Genomic DNA, 21,330 nt, shown 5'->3' with positions numbered 1-21,330 from the left:
AAGAAGACAAATAGAAATGATAGGGTTATATGGATTGCATGATGATGATGAAATGATTGCATCATTATCTGGAAATCATGTGGGTTAAATATTCAAAGGTGCAGGTGGTTTGCCTGTAGGCCACAGAAGAACAGGTTAAGTCAATGAGGACAGGGATAAGGCTTGGGCCGTTCTGTGTTAGAGAACAGGAGGCGTCGTTGGGTGTCAGGAGAATGTGTCTTGATTCACGCAGGGCAGGTATGAATCTGGGTCACAGTGAAGTGCTTGTTCATGTTCCATTTATATGTTTTGGGTAGCTTTAATTTTGTTAAATTTTGCAGCTTTTCTCAGTTGTGCCCTTTGCTGGTCTGGAGGTTATAATAACAGCCAACGAATCAGTAACTCTTTGGTTTGGCATCCACCATTGGAATCTCTGGAATTCCCAGTCCTAACTGACTTATTTCCATTGAAGAAGATTAAGGGCTACACCCTCATTTGCTCTTCCCTCATTCTTTCCCTTCCTTTAGGTCTTGGCTCAGATGACCCGTGTCTAGTGGTTGCTCCGGTCTGGAGGAGAGGATCCAAAATTTGGTTCTGATGTTGAGACTGATGGTGCCACACATGCATGAAGAGGGTGTGAAGAGATTTATTACTCACAAATTGAGGCTCTCTGCGGAGAGTAGGCCGGGTGCCCAGACAGGTCTGAAAATGGCTTGAGAGAGCAGGGCGGGGCAATTAACTGGCTTTGGATTTTATGATGGTGAGGGGTTTGGGCTGGCCTCGAGATGTGTACTCTGAGCTTCCCAACCAGAGCCAAAGGAGGTAGCACACTGCTTTCCTCCCAGCTTCACCTGATGTGGCTCAAGAGGGCAAGAAAGAGGGATGCTGGTTATGAAAGCTGTCATCAGTCCAACATCAGAACTGGAGGCAGCCCCTTTATTACAGCCCATCTCTGAGAGGCTTTCTCTGACCACCACTTGGCACTACCTGATTTGGTATTAAAAGTTTATTTGTCTGATTGTTGTTTCCACCACTAGATTATAAGGGCTTTAGGTCTGACTTGTGCACCATCCAGTTTCCAGGGCAGAGAACTGTGCTGAGCAGTGTGAGGCTCTCCATGGGTACTTGCTGAAAGAATGCTGTGGCTTGCATGGATCCACTACCTGATGACCAGCCACATCTCTGACTCTTCCCCCTTGTGATGTTCTCCTCTAATTCCTTCTCATCTGTGGCCCCCAAGTCACTGAGTAGACTCTTGTTTCTCACAGTGAGTTCATCTACATTGGCATCATTGTCACGTTGGCATTTGTTCCCCTAAAGATTTGGAGAAGTGATTAATCTTGGGGATTAACAATTAGCCTCAGTATTGTCTGGTGGTTAAGAGTCTACACTTTGGGATGAGATATACTTAGGTTTATATCTGGGCTGCTTAGTAATTGTATGACTTTGACAATTTACTCAACAGTTCTCTGCATACATTTTCTCATACGTAACATGGAGATAATAATAGAACTTAGCTCTTACGCTGCTGTGAGGCTTGAATGACTTAATATGTGAAAGTGCATTGTAATGCTTGGTATATGGAAAATACTCAGTAAGAATTATTATTATAATTATTGGTTTTCCCATTCATTCATTCACCTCCTATTTACTGAGTGCTGCTGTAAGCCAGGCACTATTCTAGGTGCTGGGGATCAGCAAGGAATGAGCAAAATGGAGCCAAATCCCTGCCCTCATGGAGTTTAACTTCCAGTAGGAGAGACTGAAAATAAACAAATAAGAAAAACACATACTATGTTAGAGTGTGATAAATGTTGAGAAGAAAAATAAAGTAAGATCAGAAAAGAGTTGCGGTTTTAAATAGGGTTGGGCAGAAAAAGACCTCACTAAGAATATGACATTTATAAGTAAAGGTGTGAAGGAGATGAGAGAGGGAGGCAAGTGGTTAACTGGGAAAAGAGGGTTCCAAGCAAGTACAAATGCCTGGAGGCATAATTGTGCCTGGTATGTTTGAGGAGCAAAGGGCTCGTAGCATATGTGATCTAAGAGGTCATAAGGGGCCAAGTCATGTCATGCCTTGACTTTTATTCAGTGAGAAGGGAAGCCATTGTGAAGTTTGGAACAGAGGAGTTACGTGCTCTTTCTTACTTTTTCACAGGATCTCTCTGGCTGCTCAGTTGAGAGTAGATTTAAAGGGAAAAGTGGTGTGTGTGGAAGGAGAGACACCAGTCAGGGGCTATAGCAATAATTCAGGCAAGAGATGATAATGGCTTGGACCAGGGAAGTGGAGGTGGTGAGAAGTGGTCATATTCTGCATGTATTTTAAAGGTAGAGTCAATAGAATTTGCTGATGGATTGAATGTGGGGAGTGAGAGAAAGTAAGGAATTGAGGATGACTTTGAAGGTTTTTGACCTGAGCAACTGGAAGAATGGGGTTGCCACTTTTCGAAGATCAGAGGAGGAGCAGGTTTGTGGGGGAAGTGAGTAGATCAGGAACTTGGTTTCGGATGTGATGAGTTTGAGATGCTTATTAAAAGTCCAAGTTGGTTATGTGAGTCTGGAGTTCAGGGGAAGGTTAGGGTTAGATATATACAGTTTGGAGGCATCAGATGTGGCCCCTACCTTGAGTACCAGCTGGCCCACCTTTGATATCTGCCACAGCTGCATTAGGCAGATTGCTTTGAGCTCAGACTCACTTCAAGTGCAAAGTGTATATCTCTTCATTTTCTGCTGCCTGGCCGTTTTCTGAAGCTAAGCACAGAGTAGAAGTGGGAGGGAGTTAATGCCTGCAGGGAAACTCTGCGTCAATGGGAAGTGAAGCAAGTGGGGAAACGCTTCAGCATCCTGGTGGTGGTGGCGGAGTGTGTTCTATACACTTTTCAAGGGACCCAGCAGAATCCAGCCCCTGTTGCCCATAACAGTGACCCTGAAAATGCACATTTATATGGGCCTTTCCTCATCCTCTCTTATTCTCCCCACTGCTTCACTCCTGATTAATGGGATCATGTTCCAAATAAACTCCCTGCACCTAAGTCTTTAACTCTGCTTTCAAATGAACCCAAAGAAAGACATCGGCTTTTAAAAGGTATTTAAAGCCATGAGACTGGGTGTTGAGCTCTCCCAGAGTGAGTGTGGACAGAAAGAGAAGAAGTCTGGGAACTGAGCCTTGGGGCATTCTAGCATTTAGAGCAGTGATCCTCAATCCTGGATGAACATCAGAATCACCCGGGGCAATCTAATAGCCCACCCATTCCTGGAACCCCCGCCCGCCCTGATGAATGAAATCAGAATCATTGAGAGTGGGCTCTGGCGTCTCTATCTTTTAAAAGCTTCCTGGGTGATTCTAATACAACTGGGGTTGGGAACCATTGGTTTAGAGGGTGGGAAGATGAACATCCAGCAAAGGAGATGAAGAAGTGGCCAGAAAAGTAGGAGGGGATGCCTGGAAGCCACTGGAAGGAAGGATTCCAAGGAAGAAAGAATGCTAATTATGTCAAATGCTCTCTATGGGTCAAGTTAGATGAGCCTGAGATTCACCAATGGATTTAACCACATGGAGATCATTGGTGACCTCCGTAAGACCAGCTTTGGTAGAGCGGTGGGCAGTAAAGCCTTTTTGGAATGGATTCAAGAGAGAATGTGGGAAGATTGAAATTGGAATCAGTTAATGTCGGCAACTCTTTCAGGGAGTGTGGCAGCGAAAGGGAGTGGAGAAATGGGGAGCTAATTAGAGGGAGACCAAGAGAGGGTTTTTATGATTGTGTGTCCATCTGTCGATGCTGGTGGGAATAATCCAATGGAAAGGAGAAACTGATGATGCAGGAGAGAAGAGGGGGAATTGCCGGAGCCCAGTCCTTGAGTCGGAGTCAGTGCACGACTGGAGGCGCTGGTCTTGTAGGGAGCTTGGGCAGTTTGCTCACAACAACAGGAGAAAAAGCAGGGCACTTGGACTTGTTGGAGGTAGGAGGGTAGATACGGAAGTTCGCTTTGGATAGCTCCCAGGAATCTCTCTGGGCACTTGGGGAGAGGCCCAGGTGGCCTGGCCTTGCTTCCTCCAGAGGCGGCAGCTGCATTAGCACCTGCAGCAGGTGCCCTTTGCACATTCTATCTTCACATCCTTCTCTTTACTGAGCATGGAGATAGATGGAACAACACGTGCTATAAACACAGTTCTTTGCATGTACTTACATTTTTCTACAATGCTCTAGGCACAACTATAATCACATTTAAAAACAAACGTGAACAAAAAATGCACAAAAGAAAAATGCACTGTTTCACGGTATAACGAGTGTGACTTGTGAGACAATGGTGAACATTTTCTGAAATGTTGTTGAAAACCACATGGGGGCACTATTCTTTTAAAACTACAGTATATTCGATTTTGATGATTGAAACAATGGCTTATTTGCAGTTCAATTTCCTGAAGTTTATTTTCCTATTACACAAGAAGTTCTTTTGTCACAATAACAAAATATTTTCTGCACCTTGTAGAGCATTTGGAATGTTCCAGAGACCTGGATTTCTAACTTAATCTGGCCCTTGAGCAATCAGCCTTTTCCTTTTACAACAACTTCCTTTGCACTTAAGGCACAATGAGTATATTTCTCATTTCTGTTTTTTCATATGCTTACAATACAAGCAGAGGGCTAGCAACGAAAGAATCCAGTTTGTGCTCGTATCTGGAACAAGGTAGATTGCAGTAGACAATTTGGGAGATTTGGAGAAAATATCCTTGTCTTTCTTGGTTCCTACTGCACCATTCTCAGGCTCTCAGCTCTGAAGCTTGCCCTGTTTATGGTGTGAAAGAGAAAGTTCTTTTGAACCATTTCCTGTTTTCAGTAAAGTCATCATACCTAAGTTGTACAAATGAGAGTAAAGATTTTAGAGGTGGGGTAGGTTTGGAAGAATAGTAAAATTCAGAATTTGCTTACTGGTCTAGCAATAAAGAATCTACTGGTTGCAAATAATTTAGCCCAAATGACCAATTGGTTTAAAGTTCATATTGGGTTTTAGATTTCTGGTTTTGCAATTTCTGAATGAGTACTCTCTACCATATTGTTGCAATGACAGGTCACTGAGGGTGTAGCACCCCTTAATTGTGTAATGATATGCTTGTGGGGAAAGATACAACAATGCCTGTCAGAGTTGGTGTGCTAAATTAATAAGCAACGATTGGGGCAAGTATTCTTCACCTCTTTATTTCACAGTTCAGAGCTAAAATAGCATATAAATCTTTTAATGACATTTTTAGGACTATCCAATAAGAAAACTACAATGTCCTTTATGTAAAAAGCCTATGGAAGCTGCTTAAATATAAAAGTAGTAGACAAGCAAACATGGTGAAAAGTAGCCATCATAAGCGAAAGAATCACAAAATTAGTGTCTACAAATATTCATTTTTAGCCACTTTGTGGTTTTTTTCAATTCCCCTTGAACTGGTAAACAATTGGTTCTTAAACTAGACACGTTAGCGTGTTCCTGACATTTTATGCATCCCATCATGATCCATTTGTTGTACTTCTTCATCTTAAATATCAGTTGTCACCATGATGAACAGAGGTGTGTGTCTCTAGGGAACAGGGTGACTTATCTGTGCTTTTAGAGGTTCTCTTCTTGGCTTTGTGATAGCAGAAGTCCTTTCAGTTCTTTGAGTTGTACACTTAAGTTGTTTGTCAAAATAGATAACCAACTACTTTGGTGGAGGAAAGCAATTTAAAAGTTAATCCCAGGAATTAATATTAAATGCCAGTACTCTACCCATCCCATCCACATAGTGGCCTGTATCCAAACTCCATTCTCTTTTCATTTTTTTTGTCCAAACTTATTTCAGTTTCATTTCTCTTGGACCTCCTCAACTTTTCCAAGTGCAGACGTTGTCAAGAAATAGAAACTCAAGCAACCTCAAAACAGCCCTAAATTCCTTTGCCCTGATCACCTGGGTCCCAATGATTACAGTTGTGAGGTCTGTACATGATCTAATAGGGGAGTCATGGCAACAGCATTGTAGGTGATGGAGTGCTGTGGATCCTGGTAGAACATTGGGCTTTCTATAATTCTTTGGCTTCATGTTATTCCGTTAAGGCAAGATCATACCAAATGTCAAATTATGTGACTCTGTAAGGAGGACTGAAGCAAATGTAGAGATTGCAGATCATTAAAATAAAATCCATGCTTTCATATACACAAATCAAATATATTAAAGAAATCTATGACATCTCTTTGGAAAGGAATATTGCACTTCTTGTTCGACTTAATAAAACCAGGAGGTTTTAGAAAAATTGTAGCAATGGATGTAATTCTTGATTGTTGTTCATGTGTTTACATTTTACTTGGACTGAATTAATTGCTTTTCGCAAAGGACTTTGAAACACTTTGCTTTTGTATGATTTGAGCCATTGATTCTGTTCTTTGTGAAATAGTTACTGGTTTCACATTTCCTCCACCACTTCTCTTTAACAGCCATGGACTGTGTGATTCATCTCTGCCCTTCACTAGGAGTATAATGAATGGCGAAAAACTAAACAAACTGGGTTTATTTGTAGGAGTTAAAATGAGAGTAGTGGTTTGAGTGGTGTGTATTGAGATGAAGGTGATGCAGAGGTGGTTGGAGGGGAGAGAGGCAAGTAACAAGCAGATTACTGAAGAGAGGAGCTGTGAGAGCGCCTTCATCTCCTTGAATTTTATGTGGTGGACTCAGGCGCAGCCACTACAGTTGTGAGGAAACTTGTCTGTAATGTGCTTTGTTGTGGGACGTTGGATACTGGATCAAAGTGACACGTGTGGCGATACGGGACTTCTACTTCTTGAAGGAACACAGCCTTAACTTGAAAGGCATATTCTACTAGAGAAAATCTCTTCTGGAGGAAGACAAAATGTAAAAAGCCAATGTTCAGTAAGGTAAAAGAGTAAGCTGTGTTCCTTCTATGAGTAAAAGGTGAGAAGTGAAGAAGGAAAGAGTGAGAAAAGAAACATCGGGTTACTTCTAGCTTTTTAGTTCTTTCTTTCAAGATTCACTGTACAGTTCCTAGTGTATTCTTTCTAATTCTGTGAAGTCTTTAGATCAGATGATATTTTTATACTTGATAAAACATCACTGATTCACAAACAAATGTACGAGGAGGGAAAATAGGCACTGCTTTAATATTTAGAAAGGATGTCAAAATTCTTCTAAATTTTGACAGCATTTACTGAAGAAAACCGTTTTCATATTCACCTTGATGTTACTGGTAGCCTAATGATAGTTCTAGGTGAATCGAATGTTGAGGGAGGATGGGTCGTTGTAGTTAACACCCCTGGTTCATTAATCAGACTTTGGCTGTCTGAAGGGTAGCGTGTCTCCTTACTTGAAGTTTTAACCTGTTAAGTGCTAATCTCTAATTTTATTTTGTTTGAGATCATTCTAAAATGGATTATGTATTTTTCTGCTTACTAAAGCAGAAGGTACGAACATAATTTGAAAAAAATTATTTTAGTGTCTCAGGGTTATTTTGTGCTTTTTGAGGGCAAGCCACAGATGCAGGTGGAGGATTAAATATGTGCATTTATATGAAACACATTTAAGGTGCTCACTTTGGGGGTTTGCCTCCTTCCAGAACTGTTTCAGTCGAGGAAATGCCGTGTGCTTTCCTTTGCAGGGTTCCTTCCTCCAGGTGCGTTCTCAAACCTCTGACCCCGTTAGCGCATCTTCCTCTGTTAATTATTACCGTTGGTTATGCTCTTGACCTTCAGTCTCCCCCTGCCCTCTGAGAGCATCTCTTTTGGCTGCAGTAGTACTTAATATACCTCATTCCGAAATCAAAGCAAGGATAAAAACAGAAAATCACCAACTCCCTACAATTTCCTCAAGCTCCTGCTGAATCTTTCTCTCCTTCCTTCACTGTCAAACGTCCTGGTAGAGCCACCTTTTATTTGCTGCCTTTATTGCTTCCTGTCTAATTTACTTCTCAGACAGGAGCATTTGGCTGCTTGCCCCCATCACTCTATTCTGAAATACTCTCTGAGAAGGCATCATGGCTTCACTGCCAATTTCTAAGACTTCATAGAATGCTACTTATCCTCTCCAGGGCATTTCATCTTTCTGAAAACTCTCCTCACCCTTGACTTCTGAGACGTTCCTCTGTCTTGTCAGTATTGCAACCCCCCTTACTACTTTTTCTCTTTCCTTAGCTGGCTCCTCTTTAACTACTTGGCTTTTAGTTGTTAGAGCTCTCCAGAGTTATAACCTGATCACCCTCTCATCCTACATTTTCTTTGGGCAAACTTATTTGTTCATGTGCTGAATACTCCCAAATCATTTTACTTTCCCTAAAGTGTCTTTGGGAGGCGAAAATTACAGATGTTTTGTTGATGCTACCATCCAAATAAGCACAGCTCATTGGTCACCTAGAAATGTCCTTCCAAACAAGACCATTCCCCTCTTTGAAAAGGCTCTTGTTCAACAGGCAGCAATGTCTGATGTCGAAACATTGTTACTGTGTATTACACACCATAGTGGCTAAGACTTATGTCGCTGGGTGTTGCTAAGATGTTTCATTGCCCAGAGTTCATCTCTTTACCTTGCTTCTCTTTTCATGTCATGTCCAAATGTTTTTTCTTTTAAGTTTAGCTGATATTCTTACTTTCCCACTCATTCCTAGATGAAGTTTGGAATCTCATTTGTATAATGACTTCTTTAGTTGCTGTTTCCTTATTGCTGCTTGGTTAGACCTGTTGTACAAGCTTTTGTTTTCTCTAGTACAACATATGTATCATGGCTTAAGCTTTCTCTTTAAAGGGAGGCACTCTGTTTTCTCCTTGCATTTGGAATCAAGAGGGATATCCACCAGAGGAAACCAGAATACTTACAACATTGGAAGGTTACAGTCACAAGGACAGTTTCTGGGGCCATTTTTAGTCTCTATTTCTATTATTTTGTCAAAACAATAGGGAGATAGCTCCCTCTCTCTGCTCCTAAGTCCTGAGCAGTTCTTACCTGGGTGCCCCAAATAGGAGACACTCTAGGAGGGTACGAAGAATGCCGCTCACCGTCTTGATCCCACCCAAACCTAGATGGACACAGAAATGCCTGACCCTCTCTCTCGGTTAAACTGTCACGGCCCTAGCATCTCACATGGAACTGCTGGGTACCTCTCAGTCTGAGAAGGCTCTCCTTTTCCAAAAGAATAGGGCTTAGAATAAACAGGACCAGGACCTCTAAGCTCTAGAGACTTTGACTTGAGGATGGATATGAGTCAGTACTGTATGCTGCAGGATTAAAAACCTTGAGTTGGAGACAAACAGAAGCACCGTGATTTTTCCCTCAGTTTTTTAGAACCTCATCCACTGCCTGGACCCCCTTTACGCTCTCAGCTCCCAGCCTCTTAGTCGAAGGATCCCTCTTGCTCCTTTAACCAGCCACATGTACAGCTGACTTGGACTGTATTTCCATGACAGGGTCTTCCGACCTGTCTTACAGCAGCTGTGTGAGTTGTTTGACATTTCGAGAACAGTAAGAGAAAAGAAGGAGAAAACTAACTTTAGTGAGGAGTACCTCCATTCTTGGTCTTTCGCATAAGTACATATATACACGTGCATGCAGATATACATATATATTTGGTTGTCATCTAGCTATATTCAGTTCACTTGTCATTTTAGCCTGTTTTAACCATTATTCTCAATATTTTTTTGCTGGAGAGGTACCATCTTCTGTATTGTCAGAAAAACTTTTCATTCGTTTGTCTATTTATCTATTCATCCTTCCAGTCACCCACCTGTTCATTTACCCATCCACCCATGCACTCATCTATCCACCCATTAAACATGTACTGAGGAACTATATTGTGCCATTGCTGCTAGATATAGGGAGCTCAAAGTCTGAGAATAATTTTCCTTCACTTTGCTGTCTCTCTTATCTTACACACATGTACATCTAACTTTTTGAATTAATTCTAATTGGCCATCAAGAGTAAAAGTGGGATCGAAAAGATGCTTATATATAAAATCATATTCCCAAGGCATAGAGGTAACCAGAAGTAATCTGAAATAACTTCTATCATCCAATTTTACTGAAAGAAAAGCAGTCTGGTTGAAATTTATCATCTGAGTAAGTGTCCTAAAAAGTCTGCACTCTCATCAAAAATACTCCCAAGTTCAAGCCCTCATGCAACATGAGTCTTTGTTCAACTTAAAAGTCTGCTCATTGTGCTGTTGTCAATGCAATGTATGTTTTCCAGGCAGCATAGGACAAAACATATTATGATATGTATATCCTTCTCTCCCAAACTCAGATCCTAAACTATCAACCAGCCCTTTCCCACTTATCTTCACTTATCTTCACTATTATCATCACCAATAAATTGCTTAGCAGCTCTCTAGCCTGAGAGAGAGAATGGTCACATGCCAGCTTTTTTTTTTTTTTTTTTTTTTTTTTTGAGGAAGATTAGCCCTGAGCTAACATCTGCTGCCAATCCTCCTCTTTTTGCTGAGGAAGGCTGGCCCTGAGCTAACATCCATGCTCATCTTCCTCTACTTTATATGTGGGACGCCTACCACAGCATGGCTCGCCAAGTGGTGCCATGTCTGCATCCGGGATCTGAACTGGTGAACCCTGGGTAGCCGAAGCGGTACACCTGCACTTAACCACTGTGCCACTGGGCCGGCCCCACATGCCAGTTTTTAAGAATCCAGATTTTTATAGTTTCAAGTAGAAAGATTCCTTGAATATTTGATATCATTGTCCTTTGAAAATAGTATGCAAAATATAATAAATCATTGACTCCCCTTCTTTTTTGTTTTTTGGATGGCTCAACATGAGGAAAATGACTTCTTACCATGTTCTGACAAATAGCCCTTCATCCAGCTGTCTGGAGGGCTCCTGGTGTCAGCACTGATGTTCCCAGGCCTCAGTGCTTCGTTGAATTTTTGTACTTTTGAACTTTGTTTCTCCTGCCTCCTTCTTCCTTTCCACCTGTCCCACCTGTCTGCACCTTCTTCAGCTGAATTTGAATAGATCAGAATTGTTCAAAATGGGGCCTGCAGAACACCTGCGTCAGGATCACTAGTGGTGCTATTCAAATGCAGGTACATGCGTCTCACTATGACGCTTGTAAATATCCTAAAAGTGCAACTGAAAGTAAGCTGTATGTTCGAAACCTCTAAATCATTTTTGAATAGAGGGTGCTACTGTGGACATTGTGTAAAGAACAGAAGAAATCAAAGAAAATGCTACCATCTTGGTCTCTGAGGACAGTATTTAAGAGGCATGCCTGCACATTATAAAAGAGAGACAGATAGGCAGACAGACACACGTACACACACTTAGATGGAGAGAGATTCAGATGGAGATGGAGAGAGAGACACACCACAAAGGTGGGGATGGAGAGGGAGAGTGGAGAAGATAGGAAAAAGGAGGTAGGTTCTATATTCCATGGAATTTAGGCCTTCTGGAAGAATCAAGACCCAAAATAAAGTTGACATTTACTCTTCTTATAAATACCTTCTTATGGAGAAAACAATAATGAAACGACTTCTAAAAGTCATTTCTCATGGACGAGAAAATGTGGAGGGAACAATCCTATACGTCATCTTTAGTGCCACAACAGTGACAAGGTATAGAAGAGAAATGTGCTCATGTCTGGGGAAGTAAGGCTCTGTCACTGGGCAGCCCAGAATGAGGATCATCTTCCCTTTCTGTGGAAAGCTCTCTCTAAATATTATTTGCAATTAAAATGTTTATTTCATTTTTCAATATCCAAATATAATTTATATAGTAATTCGTACTTATTGTAGAAAATTTGGAAAATACTGAAAGACCTCCAAAGGAAAACAAAAATAACCTGTATTATATAACCTAGAGAGAACTTGGACATATTTACTTTTAATATTTGTTTCTATGTGCTTATGTCTATATGCATGTTTATGTAAGTGGGATCACACTGTTACACATTTAGAATTCTGGCTTTCGTCCCGTAACAATAAAATAAACGCTATATTTAATGGTTGCGTTGTAAAAAAAAAAAAAGGAAAAAAGAAAATTCAGGAATTCAGCTGCACAGATTTCACCCCCGATGTGTTGAATCAGAATTTCTGGATCGGGAGCCCAAGAATATGCATTTTCATTAAGCAACTCCAGCTATTTGTGTGCCCTAGAGCTTGAGAACTATTGGAATGGATGTTCTGCCTGTGTGCTTAATCTGAGCTCAGCTTGTCTTATATTGGTAGTTGCACATTTCTGAGATGCTCAAAGAGGCAGGAAAGCCTAGTGATTAAAAGTGCAGACTATGGAGCCAGGCTGCCTGGCTTCAAATCCCAATTCTACTTCTAACTACTGTATGATGTTGGGCAACGTGTGTAAACTCATTGTGCCTCAGTTTACCCATCTATAAAATGGAGATGCTAATAGCACCTACCTTATAAGGTTGTTGCATTAATATACAACCAGAATTACAATCAATAAATGTTAGCTGTTATTGCTACATATTTTTGTATAGTGGCTGTATCACAGTTTTTATTTTTTATCCAAAGCCCAGTGATTTCTGCTGTACATAAAAATATCTTCCCCTGTTGGAGAGGATGTAGAGAGAAGGGAACCCTTGTTCACTGCTGGTGGCAGTGCAAACTGGTGCAGCCACTATGGAAAGCAGTATGGAGTATCCTCAGAAAATTAAGGATAGATCTACCATATGATCCAGCTATTCCACTGCTGGATATCTATCCAAAGAACTTGAAAACACAAAGGCATAAAGATACTTGCACCCCTATGTTCATTGCAGCATTATACACAATAGCCAAGACATGGAACCAACCTACGTGCCCATCAAGGGACGAATGGATAAAGAAGATGTGGTATTTATACACAATGGACTACTACTCAGCCATAAGAAATGACGAAATCCGGCCATTTGTGACAACATGGATGGACCTTGAGGGTATTACGCTGAGTGAAATAAGTCGGAGGGAGAAAGTCAAATACTATATAATCTCAGTCATAAGCAGAAGATAAAAACAATGCCAAACAAACACATAGCATTGGAGATTGGACTGGTGGTTACCATTGGGGAAGAGGGGAGGGGGAGGGCAAAAGTGGTGATTAGGCACATGTGAGGGGATGCACTATAATTAGTGTTCGGGTGGTGAACATGATGTGATGAACACAGAACTCGAAATATGAAGTACATCCGAAAAAACAATTAAAAAAAAAATCTTCCCCAACGTCCCTCATGCCTGAGCATGCATACACAGATGTGCTTGTCTGGTACCATGAGTGACATATCATGACTTAGCTTCAAATAGCATAACTGTAGGTCCTGGTCATGTTGACAGTTACTCCTGCCTCTTTGAAAGTAAAATATCTAAGTTTGAAGGAGTATCCACTGTCACAAGCCTTGATTTTTTAATAAATGTTTTAACCTCAAATTGTGAAACTCATCAAAGGATTCAAACCCAAGTTGTGGCTTTGTTTTAAGTTGAGACAGTGAGATGTGGTTCTTCCGTGTGCACAAATTATGCAGCAATTATGATGGAATCCCATCCAGAATTCTACTGGTTTCTAAGGCAACGTGAATTCAAAATAGGATCTTAGAAGCCTCTTCAGAGTAGAAGCAGCAAGTTTCATTCCTTCTCTAGTTATAGAATATATAGTTTATGCAAAGCATTTTCTAAATGGAACTTTTGTCTTTTTACTTATCTTCCATTAATAATTTTAACATTGTTGTAGTACTACATTCGTAAATTTTTTCTGTGTCTCTGAATGAGAATCTCAAGCCTCCCTCAAGTGCTCATTTTGCTATGAATAGCTAATGTTTCGCTTTGTTGCTCATAACAGATGCACTATGTATTTCTGACTTTTCTGACTAATACCGTAGTAATTAGTAAGAGGAGAGTACAACTGTTACCGAATTCCCAGGTTAGCAAGTCAATCTATTTTTAGCGGCAACTTAAAGCTTTTGAGTAAATGCCTAATTTTTGTAAAAGACGTATTTTGGCACATACCTGTCTGAAGCAGTTCCAAAATTGGAACTTGTGATCATGAAGACCAAATCTTTTGTAGACAGGAACTAACTTGGCAACTGCAAGTGTGAGTCGGTGAGGATAGCCTAGGTTTTGCTGTGGTAACAAACACACCCCAAAGTCTCAGTGGTTTGTGACAACAATTGTTTATTTCTCATTCGTGCTTCCTGCCCATTGCAGGGTTGCTGTACTTCCTCTCCCTGCCATCTTCACTCTGGGACCTGGGTGCACAGAATAGCCCCTGTCTGAAACATTGTCAGTCCTATGGTGGCGAGAAAAGAGAGTGTGCTGGCTCTTAAAGCTTCTTTCCAGGAGTGACGCACGTTTCTGCTCACAATTAATTGTGCATAGTAAATCTCATGTCTGGACGTATAATCCCCCTGCCAGGTTGTGTATATGGCACCGCCTGTGACAATAAAGTCTACCACAGCAGGGATATCAGAGCTTGGAAATAATAGATTTTTTTTTTTTAGCATTGTTGATGGTGGGGAATAATGGTAAAATCCAGATTTTTTGAGCTTGGTGAAATGACACATGAGGATTTTGTGACTTACTGAAATCCTTGTAGCCATTTAGTGGCAGAATGGACACTAAAACCAGATCTCTTAGCACCAAGTCTAGCCTTCTTTTCTCTCTAGAACTAGGAGACTTGGTCTCGTGGTTTTGACAAATGAGCTCTTTGTACAAGATAGTGTATTCAGCCTCAGGTTAAAGCACTTTCTCTTTCATTTGTTTTTGTCCTTTTGATTAACATTACTTTGGATAATTAAATTAAACATTTTAATTTCTGATAGTGGAACATAGTGACTGGATAAGTGTTTTTGTAATTGGTTCTCTGAGGCACAGGACTTTCAAGAGATGAAAATGGCCAACAAGACATTTTTCCAATAGTAGTTTTTCTATATTGATTTGGAATTATGATTCTTTAGATTGCACCCAAATTATCAGAAAGAAGAAAGCTCTAGAAAGAGACTCAAACTGGGCCCAAGAAAGACTTTTTTGAACCATGGGGTGTTGCTCATTGGCATTCATGAGCTATATCTGATCCAAGGGGCACCATATGAATTGTGGGGGTGGGTGGAGATACATGACTAATTCTACATGAATTTGTGCCTGAACCATTTTCTTCACATGATACTGCCCCAGGAGAAAAACTTAAGTGGTCTACCACTAGCCTGCCTGCTTCTTTGAGCGTATGAACTACGATTGATGTGTCAAGGTCACTATCTGCGTGGAGGGCTTGATGATGCTCACCACATCCCATTGTCTCACAAGGTAGTGTAGTGTTTTCCCACCCAGTTAGGGGAGGCGTGACTTGCTTAGCCAGTGAAATTACCTACAGAACAAATGGAGAAGCAAGTGGAAGAGACATATTGGTCCAGGAGGCTAGAAGCATTTCATAATATGAAGTAAAATCGGGAAGGTGGCAAAAGGTGTGATATTCTTCCGAAGGAAACGAGCAGCCTGTCAGTAATGAGTAACGGGAGGGGGAGCCTCCTTGCTGCAGTTACTAGGGCTTTGTGATTACACAGATGTCTCCCACGTTCTTGCTGATTCCTTGGTAACGGTTTCATGAAGAGGTTCAAAGAGGACTTGTCATCTGCGGAAGGGCCTTGTGCACAGGGAACACTCCTGGTCCTCTCATGAGGGTCTCTCTGCATGTGAATCCCCAGGAGTTCCATCTCTGTGGCTCACTAGGGCCCCACCAGGCCTGAAGATACTGCTCAGACATTCATTCTTTGCGACCTAGTATTCTCTCACTGATATTTTTGTGTACCTACTTCTTGATGACATTTAATATTCATAATGGTGTCCGTGAAGTGCTGACAAAGACTTCAATATATCTGGTGTGAATTAGACATATTTTTGTGATCCTCACATGGCCTGTGTATATCCTGTTCAGTGGGCTATGTGGTTAAACTGTGTTAGACTAACTGAGTCTTGAGTTTCAGAGTTAGAGGGGCGTTCTGGATCACTGTTCCTCTACATCATTTGTGGCCTCTCACCTGCAGGGATGCAGATCTCACTACCCCATGAGAGAATGACACTTCTGGAATAATTCCTCTTCTGCATTCTTCGTTGTCTTGAACCTAAATCTGTCGCCGTCTAGTCTTGCCTTCTTTAGCCTTTGTTCTGCCTTCTTTGATCACCCAGAAGTTCTGTTTTTTCCCTATACTGGAGCCCTTCAGATATGTGGAGGAACAAGCACGTCTTCCTGTAACGTCTTCTCTGGGGCCAAGCTTCTTCTCTCACCATTTCTCACAGGAAATGGGTTTAGTTTCCCCTCCCTCTGGTTGCTATCCTTGGACTGTGTTCCCTCCGGTCTTTGGCCTCAAGTTTTACAGTGCTGGGCCTGGAATAAATGCAGGACCCCAGCTGTGGCTGGGCTGTCGCTGTCCTGGCCTGGGCAGAGTGGTCCTAATGGAAGGGACACAAGCTTGACCATCAGATACACCTGGGCTCAGAATCCAGCTCTGCCACTTGCTGGCTGTGTGACCCATGTGCTGTTTTCTAATCTGAGTCTCAAGTTTATTCATCTTGTAAAACAGGGACAATAATTCCTTCATCTAAGGAGTATCGTGAGCAATAAAGCGATAACATGAAGTATTGAACATCAGTGTGTGGTATATAACCTGTTCTCAGTAAGTGTTTGTTTCCCATTGTTCTGGGTATTATACTTTTATTAATTCAGAATAATATTATATGAGCTTTTTGGTAGCCATATCGCTTCTGTGTCACACTGAACTTGAAATGATCTCAAGTCTCAAAGCCTTCCTCATGTGCTGTTAAACCTGTGTCTCCTGTTCTGTTGAAAATGTGTAACAAGCATCTCATGTTAACAAGTATCTCATATGTAACAGCACCTGCCTCATAGGGTTGGTTTATAGAGTGAACGAAAAGTGATCATACATGTAAAGCATGTGACACAGTATCGAAAATAGAGTAAAGAGAAGAAATGCTAGCGGTAATCCTTATTATTGCTAATTGTACTAATTGTTTTTGTACAGATTGATTTTAATGGTGCTTACTTAGCTATGGTCAACGTTTTGATATAAACAAAATGTGACATATCGAATGAAGAAGCTTATTTGAGGGGCTAAGAGAGAAAGAAATCATTCCAGTTAAAGGGAATGAGCTTATGAAAGGGTGAGCAGCAGCACCTCAACCTAGTAGCCTGTCAGTGAAATTTAGCTCCCCATGGCACTTGACATTGGTTTCTGACTTGACATCAGTACTTTCTTCTAAGAATTGATATAAGTTAAATTTTAATCTCAAAAAAGTATATTTCAACCCGGGAAAGGCAGATAAGGTAGTGCTGGAATATTTCTTAGAGTGTCCTGTGTCATTAACCCTAGATTCTTGATGCCTTTATGGCAGGTGGCTCCCCTCAAGGAGAAAGAGTCGCCAGTCAGATAGCAGAGGCCTGTCCCTGGCCCGGCGGAGGGAGGCTGGGCCCATGTCGGATTCAGCGACAACCAGCTTCAGCCCATCTTTCCTCTGGGCCGCGAGGGTGTCATCTTGATTACACAAGGTCCTGGAGGACCTGCCTATCTCACAGCAGGAAATTAACGACACAAACGTTACTTCCTACACATCTACAACTGTCATTTTGATGTCCTGCCCATTTTCTGCCTCTCCCTTTTAAAGGAACTTTTTATTTTAGAGTAGTTTTAGATCTACAGAAAAATGGTGAAAGTAGTACAGCGAGTTCCCATATACCCCGCATACTGTTTCTTCTGTTATTAACGTCTTCCGTTAGGATGGTACATTTGTCACAATTAATGAACCAGTATTCATACATTATTATGAACCAAAGTCCAGACTTTATTCGGATTTCTTAGGTTTTGCCTAATGACCTCTTTCTGTCCCACGTTCCCATCCAGGATGCTACACGCCATTTAGTCATGTCTCTTTAGACTCCTCTTGGCTCTGACAGTTTTCTCTGCCCTATTTTTCAACCTGCTTTGAGCTACTATTTCAGGGATGCTTTTTCACATTTTTGATAAATGCCTGATGGTGGGTGTTAACGGGGCTGTTAATTTTCCTTATTAATCCTTCAATCAGCAAACATTTATAGAGCACCTACAAGAGAAGGCCTTGGAACCTATTGACAGAATGAAGGTAAATTGCCTTTTCCCACCCGAGTGCTGCTCAACTCTTAATGTGCCTGCAGACCCCTGGAGCTCTTGTTAACATGTAGATTCTGGTTCAGTAGTTCCAGGGCGGGACCTGAGAATCTGCATTTTTAACAAGCTCCCAGGTGTGCCCACGCCACAGGGGGCCGCACCTTGAGGATCAAGACCCTGAACTTGTGCAGAGTGCCATGTTAGGTGCCAGTGGGAGCTCTAGGGGCCTGGGGTGGAGGGGAGGGAGAGTTACATGAATCGTCTGTGATAATCTCTGCCATCAAGAAGTTTGTGATTCTGCTAGGAAAAAAAAGACAACAAAACAAGGGAGTGAAAAGTCAAGTACAAAATGGAGATTGAGACAATAGATGATAGACACTTTACACCATTAAGATGGCTATTATTGAAAAAAGAAGAAAAATAACTAGTGTCAGAGAGGACGTGGAGAAATTGGAAGCTTTGTGCATTGGTGGTCAGAATAGAAAATGCTGTGTGTTCTTTAGAAAATGATGTAGTGGTTCATCAAAAAATTAATCATAGAATTATCATATGCCAGCAATTCTACTTCTGGATATATATTCCATAGGGAAAGAAGAATTTTTCCTCTACCCTCTAGGTTCTTCTGGCTGGCCTAAGAATTAAATTAAGAGAGAGTAATAGGAAAAAATCAAATTTAACTGCATATGTGTGGGAACCCCACATGGATCCTAGGGTCAGAGACCTCACATACATGAGAGGTTGAGAGACGAAAAGGTAAAACTAGCTATAGATGCCATCTTGGGCTGAGGAATGGGGTAGGAGCCTGAGGCTTCAGAGGGGAGAAGAATAGTTCACAGGATGATAAGAAGAGCAGATGTTCAGTCATTAGAGGGTTGCCCTGCCATAGAGATAGGTCATAAAAATTTATTTCTGGTAATAACTCTGATTTATGGACAAGGCTCCCAATTTAAATTTTTTAAAGGATAAGTAAAAGTTTCTCAAACCCTCAAAGTCTCAATTGCCTTTAGCTTCAAAAGTTCCACATGCCAAAGTGGCTCATCCTGGGGAGGCCTGAACCCCTTCAACTCAAAAGAATTGAGAATAGGGACTTGAACAGATATTTGTACACCCGTGTTCATAGCAGAATTATTCACAATTCACATTCACATTATTCACAAAAGTTGAAAGCAACTCAAATGTCTCTCAATGAATGAATGGATAAACAAAATGTGGTATATATATACAATGGGATATTATTCAGCCTTATAAATGAAGGAAATTCTGACACATGCTACAACATGGATGAACTCTGAAGACATTATGCCAAGTGAAGTAGGCAAGTCACAAAAGGATAAATACTGTATGATTCCATTTATATGAGGTACCTAGAGGAGCCAAATTCAGAGACAAAGTAAAATGGTGGTTGCCAGGACCTCAGGGGAGGAGGCTCTGGGGAGTTAGTGTTTAATAGGTACAAGTTTCCACCACAATGGGTGGAAGGTGAAGAAGTTCTGGAGGTGGGTGGTGGTAATGGTCGCACAACAATGTGAATGTAATTAATATAATTGAACAGAACACTTAAAAATGGTTAAAATGGTAATTTTTATGTTATGCGTATTTACCATAATTTTTAAATGGTTAAAAAAAAGACAGGCACAAAAAGTACAATGGGTGGTAGAGTTGTCAGGTGATGAGGATAAAATGATAACAGTAAGGCCCTCATTTATGGACCACATGTGACATGCCAGGCACAAAATGCTTATTAACTCATTTAGCCTCCAGCCACCACCTTGTGAAGCTTATTAGCCCTGTTTATTGATGACAAAACTAAGAAAGAGAAGAGATTACTGAAGGCTGTAACAGTCAGGTAGACAGGTCCAAGGTGTCGGTGGAATTTAAGGTGGGCCTTGGAGGGGAGGCAGGATTTCACTGGAAAGAGGTTGGGAGGCATTCTAGGTAGATAGTGGGAACTGGCTAAGGAAAGATACAAAGACGGGATGGTGTGAACGATGACGTGAGTGGAGCTATATTAAAATAGAGCCAGAGCAGCCATTTCAGAAGAATTACTTTGCACATCTTGTTTTCTTTATCTTCCAAACTGGAGCAAACCACCAACATTCCAAGAAGGCAGTAGGGACAAGAATAACCTGTTTGTAAGGATTGATGAAATTGGACTTTGCTAATGACCGAATCACTAGCCAATCAATGAAGTACAAGTCTAACCTTTTGCCTAATGACCCAATCTCAGGCCCATCTGTGAAGTACAAACCTAGCCTTACCTCATTTACCAATGAACTCTTCTTTGATACAACTTACCTCATCTTCCTCCCTTTTCCTCATAAAAACCCTGAGCCCCTCTCCTGTAATCAGGACAGTATTTGGGTTTGTACCTGAACCTGTACTCCCTGAATTGCAGTTCTTTGATCCCAAATATATGCTTTGCCTCTTAAACTGGTTTCTGTTTTTATAGATTGACAATGGGAACAGCGATTCAGCTGGCATGATTGTGCCTGGCATGAAGTGTTCATGTGAATAAAGCATGACTAGCAGGGCAGACCATGAAAGGCCTTCAATTCCAGAACAAGAGATAAGGACTTTATCTTTTAGTGTCCAAATAGGGAGCATCAAACTCAAGTGTTTTCAGAGCCAGTAGGCAACATAAATGGTAGAAGTGGCTTAGTCCAAGGCAACAGGGAGTGGTGTGGACTATGGCAAATTGAATAGAGCATGTCCCACTGAAGGGGAGCAGAATTTGTCACTTCAAAGTATACCTCTTCAGCATAAGGATTGTTTTAAGCTGGTTATTTCTGAGAAACTGCAGACACAGGAGAAACTCTGAAAACTGAGTAAAAGTTACCCTTTTATAAGAGACATTTACATGTATGAAATCTCTGTATGTAAGTGTGTCTCCTTCTCTGTACCAGAAAGAGAAGGAAGTCTCTAAATCTCTAGAAACTCTTAGAAGGCAATGACTTAAATGTGCATAACAAGCTTACCCTTGTTTACTGTGCTTTCTTTGGAAACCTCCAATAACTGATTCTCCACCACCAATATATTCTTTTGTCTTTAGCTGAAGATGGTATTTAGGGTGATGGTTTTGGTCATTTCAGGGAATTACTCAGTTTTCCCGGGTCACTTTCATGTATACAGGAGGTATACATGTTATTAAACTTCTGTTTGTTTTTCTTGTCAGTCTTATATTAGTTTATTAGACCAGCCAAAGAACCTAGAAAGGAAGAAAATGTTTCCACCCCTTCAC

The 21,330-nt window shown here is 41.1% G+C and overlaps 1 protein-coding gene and 1 long non-coding RNA gene across 7 annotated transcripts in view; both read left to right on the top strand.

Annotated features, from left to right (window-relative positions):
- The window catches only part of CACNB4 (calcium voltage-gated channel auxiliary subunit beta 4), a 241,338-nt gene that overhangs the window by 63,366 nt on the left and 156,642 nt on the right, over nucleotides 1-21,330 (top strand). The window lies entirely within an intron of this gene.
- The window catches only part of LOC138918649 (uncharacterized), a 34,661-nt gene continuing 13,465 nt past the window's right edge, over nucleotides 135-21,330 (top strand). For both annotated transcript variants that reach the window (XR_011428221.1, XR_011428222.1), the window contains exon 1: nucleotides 135-237. This is a non-coding gene — a long non-coding RNA (uncharacterized lncRNA). The remainder of the gene's footprint in view (nucleotides 238-21,330) is intronic.

The sequence above is a fragment of the Equus caballus genome, chromosome 18 (assembly GCF_041296265.1).
Source record: "Equus caballus isolate H_3958 breed thoroughbred chromosome 18, TB-T2T, whole genome shotgun sequence".
NCBI classification, from domain to species: Eukaryota; Metazoa; Chordata; class Mammalia; order Perissodactyla; family Equidae; genus Equus; species Equus caballus.
The sequence above is the reverse complement of the archived record's forward strand: the minus strand, read 5'-3'. Positions and strand labels throughout refer to the sequence as shown.